The sequence below is a fragment of the Benincasa hispida genome, chromosome 3 (assembly GCF_009727055.1).
Source record: "Benincasa hispida cultivar B227 chromosome 3, ASM972705v1, whole genome shotgun sequence".
Lineage (NCBI taxonomy): Eukaryota > Viridiplantae > Streptophyta > Magnoliopsida > Cucurbitales > Cucurbitaceae > Benincasa > Benincasa hispida.
This window is the reverse complement of record NC_052351.1, coordinates 6,272,510-6,278,683: the sequence shown is the minus strand read 5'-3', so window position 1 is coordinate 6,278,683 and position 6,174 is coordinate 6,272,510.

Below are 6,174 nucleotides of genomic sequence, written 5' to 3'. Positions count from 1 at the left end.
CACTTACTATGAACAACTTCCCCTATTCACCTTGCTATTGATCCATGCAAACACTTTAAGAATGGAGGGGTCACCTAAATGATAGAGTAAACTAACATGTAATGGAAGAAATCAGAATCAATAAGCACTCTAATTACATTTAATTTGAGTTTTAAAATATGTAAAGAAACAGTTTTCTAGAAAGGGTTTTATGAATTAAATACCTTTGATGAAAACTCTTCAATTCTAGTTAAATTCCACGAATTGAAGCTTCAATCTTTCAATGGACCACCACAAATATCTTCTCTACTATTCTCTAACTTGAATTGAGAGATGGAATCTCTAAATATAAGCTGGATTTGAGTGAGATTGAAGAGAGTTTGGAGGGATTTTTTCAACAGAAGTTTCAAAGCTTTTAATCAGCATGCATAAACTTCAATTTATACAAGAAGAACATGCAAATTTGAGTAAAAGGCTAATGCCACTTGACATGAGGTGTTAATTTGAGTGGGAAAATCCAAGATTGGAGTTTCCAACTTTCAAATTTTAAATTCAATTTATTTATTTAATTTGATTAATAATTTTAAATTGAAACTGATTTTTCAAAAACCAAATTTTCATTTAATTTTTATATTTTTTTTTAAAAAACAAAAGTTTCTAATTAATCAAATTAACCAATTTTGAACAAATTTTAAAATTAAACAAAATTGAATAATCAATTAAACTAATTAAATTAATTAAATTTAATATCAAATATTCAATATATATTATACTTCATCAAATATTTAAATCATTATTTAAATATTTTGAACTCTCCAATTTCATTTAATTTCGATAAAGAATTAAATGTTTCAATTGTATCAAACGGAATTAATAGAAATCCTAATTTAATTTGAACATTTCAAATTCAAAACCTTTATTTCGAATCTCAACGTTCCAAATTCACTCAATTCACTAATTCAAAATAATTTTACGAGCTAGTAGATGGATCTTATGGACCTACAGATCATGAGCTTCAACAATTTACAATTAATTGATTAAACTTTTTAAACCGAATTATCACCATTAGTTACTATTGAGACACACCACTATAGCTCGATAGTTGCACTCTTCGCACTATAGATATATTTATGTTCATTTTAGCCATAATCGGTAAGTCGATCTTTCACAGGTCATTCGTATTTATAGCTAGGTCAAAATTACTATTTTATCCCTGTAACTACATCTTGCTCCTTAAGCTCCCACCGATCCTTCATCAAATAATTGGTTTATAGTCCAACTTATAAATCATGACCCTTTCAATTATGAGAGGGTGGAGCTCTATTGTTCAAAACTAGGAATTCGCGCTTAAGAGAACAACCTATCTGCTAACACTAAGTCGTGTAGGAATGAATTCCATCTTGCAAAGCTATGTCCCTAGCTATTTATCCCATCTTATCCCCAAAATGGGAGGCTTATTGAGCAATGTTGTTGGACTACTTTCTTCTATACAGATCAAAAGATAATCTCGAATAAACAGGAGTTCATAGTTAGCTCAGGATTAAGATCGAGTTACCCTAGGTCATTGAATTTTGAAATAGTAAGTTTAAACAGTAAACGGTCATTATAAAGAAAAGTGACATTTCAAGGTTCGGTCTTATGCAAACTCATTGCATAGGATGTCCCCATTCACATGTATCCACATGAATGATTTTGGATCACATCATTTGTATCGATATACAAAATGGGTCGCATCCAATAGTGTCACCAAGATGAGGTACCCAATCTCATCCATATACTAATAGACCATTTTGGCTATATAATAAAATTTGATCCTCTTTTATGTCCACATAAAGTTAAAGTATTCATACTATAGCCATGAATTTGTTTATTGGATTTTTATAATAGAATGCAATATCAATAAAAATTTATTAAATAAAATACTCAATAATACTTTTATTGATAAATAGAATATGTTTAACAATATTTATGAACTGTGAGTTTAGGACATTCCCAACACTAAAAACGATATGAAACCAAGCATGAATCTCACGGTCTGAACTCTTAGGGACATGAAAGCTAAAAATAATATATCATATATATATCATTAATCTTCCACTGAAGTGTTCTAAACGGCTGGGTAACTTAGGTATATTTCGGCTAATTAAAACAGTCTAAGTTTAGGTGTTTATCCAAGTATAACTTTTATACTAGATTTAACCTACAATGTCTAACTGATTAACCATTTATTGCCTCACATCGCTCACGCATGCTCATAAATCAGGTTACAAAACCCAAGAACTGGTTTGATCCCCAGGCTACAGGTATTCCATAAACCGTCAACTTAAGTACCTCCAGCCTTCAACAGGATCTTGTCGGGTGAGTTTGTAACCAAAGTTTTACAAAATAACAATCTATTTTAACTATTAAAACAAGTTTTCATTGTTTACCTTAAGTGAGTATGCATTTATCTTTGGTATAGATTTTAAATATCTAATTCATTTCATAATACTTATAACTTAGACATTCTCCATAACATACATCATACATTTCATAATTTAATATAATAACTTATATTAAACCTCATGAAATCCTATATATGCATACTATATATTATAACACTTATAACTGAAGGAAATTGGAACATGAAGATTTCCATGAGTAGCAGAATGATCGTTCCAAATTTCAATTGTATTTGAACAACAATAATTATAGTCAAGAAATGGAAACAAAGCGATCATGCATACAACGAAATTATAACATGCCTTTACAGATTAGATCAAGGGATAAATTACACATACCTTTGAAGACTCATCTTCAACACCTTCGATCACGAATGCTTGTTCACAGCAAGATGGCAACCATGAACGCTCGAACACTTCGACCGCAACACAACACGATCACAGCGACCACGAACAGAATGATCTCCAAGACCACAAACACAGCAAACGGCCTCCAAAAGCCTCACTATGTTGAGTTGAATACGACACCACCATAATGGCTACCTTAGTATTCTCGATGTGAGAATCCAGAAGTGTGGGCTCTGTGTGGACTTGGTTAGAGGATAAGACCGGAGGAAGAACAATTGTGTAAACGATTGAGCAAGTGGAAGATGACAAGATCTATCGAATAGATGATGTCCAATCGTTTAGAAGAAGCTTCGCGATCGTTTAGCTATCGGCTAGCTGAATGAACTATCGTATAGTATCACTCCACGGTCGTCTAGTCTCTTTTCAATTACATACTTCTAATGCTTGCAACATGCTTTCCTATGGTAGAATTTTAAATCTACATGACATACTTTATGCACAAACAAGATTTAATTTAATAACATACATTCATAATGCATAGTTAATTAAGCACGTACTGAAATGGACAAGTTTTGGCATCATACGTAAGTAAATTACTAAATTATTACAATAATAACTTAGAATCGGCTCCAAATTGCTCCTAAACACTTCAAACTAACCCAAACCAGCTGAAAAACCCTTGAACCGAACCTCCAAGGCAGCAAACCAGGTTAAATTGGACCTAAATGAGTTTAACCGGGCCAAACCAGTCTAGCTAGACCGCTGCTTCTCACTCACACACATTTCTGGAAATACTAAAAAATAGCATCACGACGCAGTTGAAGGAGCACGGCGGCACCGCTTGATAGAAACAGCTTCCCGTTTTTTTTCTTGTTGCGCCTTTCTCCAAAAACTTCCAATTACAACCTAATTTCAACTCTAATGACTCTAAAAAATTTACAGACTCTTCTTCACCCATTAAAGCCCATAAATAAGGAGCCAATTACAACAATTACAATTGAATTGAAGGCAAATTTTGATCCCAAAACCATAATAATCCACTTTAGCCACCACAACATTCATCGCATGAATTAACACCCACCAAGCCAAAATGAATACAAATTGAGTGCTTAAATCATGTGCAGATACCAAATTGTAAGAGTTAACTACAAGCATGCAAAAACCATTTAGATCTTTAGTATTCTAACTACATTAAGTTTGAGGAATTAGCATGCATGTTCATAACATTAATATTAGTGTTTTAGAATAACAACCTTTGTAGAACTCTAAATTTCAGCAACTCCTTGGTTAATTCTGATCATGAACACTTCATGGACTATTGCTAAAGTCTTTCTCACTATTCTCCAACCTCAAAACATATTGTATGATCCAAATTGATGAAGAAATTAAAGGAAACAAAGCTTGAGAGTGTATTTGGTGCAGGATTTCGGAAGAACAAATTCTTTGTTCAAAAACAAAAAAATGCATGAAGCTTTTCCCATAAAATCATTCTTCTACTTATAGAAGAATCCATGCAATTGAATTCCATCTCAAGATGACACCAAATCAAATTTAATTTAGTGGAATTATAGGTATTTAATTAGAGAATAATTTGGGATATTTTCACTAACTCAAAATTTCATTTATTTTTTAATTTTCCAAAAATTCAAACTAAAATGAATTTTCATTTTAAATAAAATTAATTCAAATAATAAATTTTAAATAAAATTTCTTAAAATCAATTTTAAATAATATTAATTCTAATAATTAATTTAATATCTAATATTAAATTAATAAAACACAAATCCCAAATATGAATCCTCATTCATGTGTAATACTTAAATCATATTTAAATATTTTCCAACTCTCTAATTTATTTAATTCAACAATTGAACGTTTAATTATATCATATATAATTAATGTTTTATTCCCTAATCCGGATTTGAACATTTCAAAATCTCATCACACTGTCCTAAGTTTTAGTCCGATTTGAGCTAGAAGGGGTTTCTAATGGACCTACAGATCATAAGCTCCAACGATCCGAGATTAACCAGCTAATCTTTTTAACCTAATTAACCAACATTCGTTAACTATCGGGACACTCCACTAAAGCCTAGTAGCTATACTTTCCTCACTGTAGATATATTTCTATCCACTTGATTTAACCATGATTAAAAAGTCGATCCTTCACAGGTTCATAATTACAACTGGGTCAAAGTTACCGTTTTTCCTCTGTAATTATATCTTGCTTCTTAAATCCCACTAATCCTCTAATGAGCAATTGGTTTGTGGTCCAACCACCAAACCGAGACCCTCTCGAGCCAATGAGAGGGTGGGGCCTTGTTCAAGATATGGAGTCAAAACATTATAGAACAACCTATCTACTATCCCTAAAATTGGGTATGAGTGAATTCCATCTTGCAAGACTATGCCCTCAGCTATTTATCCGGTTTTACCCCTAAAATGGGAGGCTTATTAAGTCGGCAATGTTGAGCCACTCTCACCCATGCAGATTAAAAGATAATCTTGAATAAATACATCTTATTAGTAAATGAAGTAAAAGTGACTATTTCATGGTTCGATCTTATGCAAACTCATTGCATAGGACGTTCCCACTCGTATGTCTCCACATAAACAATTCAAGATCATATTGTTTGTATCAAATACAAAGTGGGTCACATCTATAGTGTCCCTAGGTTAAGGTACCCAGCTTTATCCCTGTACTATAGACTGTTTTAGCCATTACTCGAACTTGATCCACTTTTATGTCTCTACATAAAGTTCAAGTATTCATGCTATAGTCAGGGGTTCTTAGTTTATTGAATTTAGGGTTAAAAAGGTGCAATTCACACATTCAATAACATTTTTACTGAAAAACTACAATAACAACTTTAGTGTCAAAAAGAATATGTTTAATGTTTACAAACCACGAGTTGTAAGGCATACAACCCAACATCTACACTGATGTCATGCATATGCATCGACAAGATGCTTTTTCGATGTTTACACTTGTATGCATTGTGATTGTTGTTTTTACAGACATTGAACTTTTTCCGGCACTTAACATATAACATCAGGATAGATGACTTTTACCTACACCTATGTAGTGTCGGTATTGACTTTGTTCTTTAAAAAAATAAAACACTATATTTCTCTTAGCTTCAATTGTAGCTAAATATCATGTATGATGGAAATTATTTGAAAACAAAGAATAACCAAACTTAGTTAAATAGTCATAAATATCCTTACAACTTATATTGTTCCAAAATGAAATAGACATATATGATCTAAAAATGACAAAAACATGAGTCTTGATTAAAAAAAGACATCTAAGTTTAATAGACATGAAATAAAAACATTTCAATCATGTTCGGCTGCAAAGTCAGGGATATAATATTGATCCTGTAAAAAATAAATAATATAAATT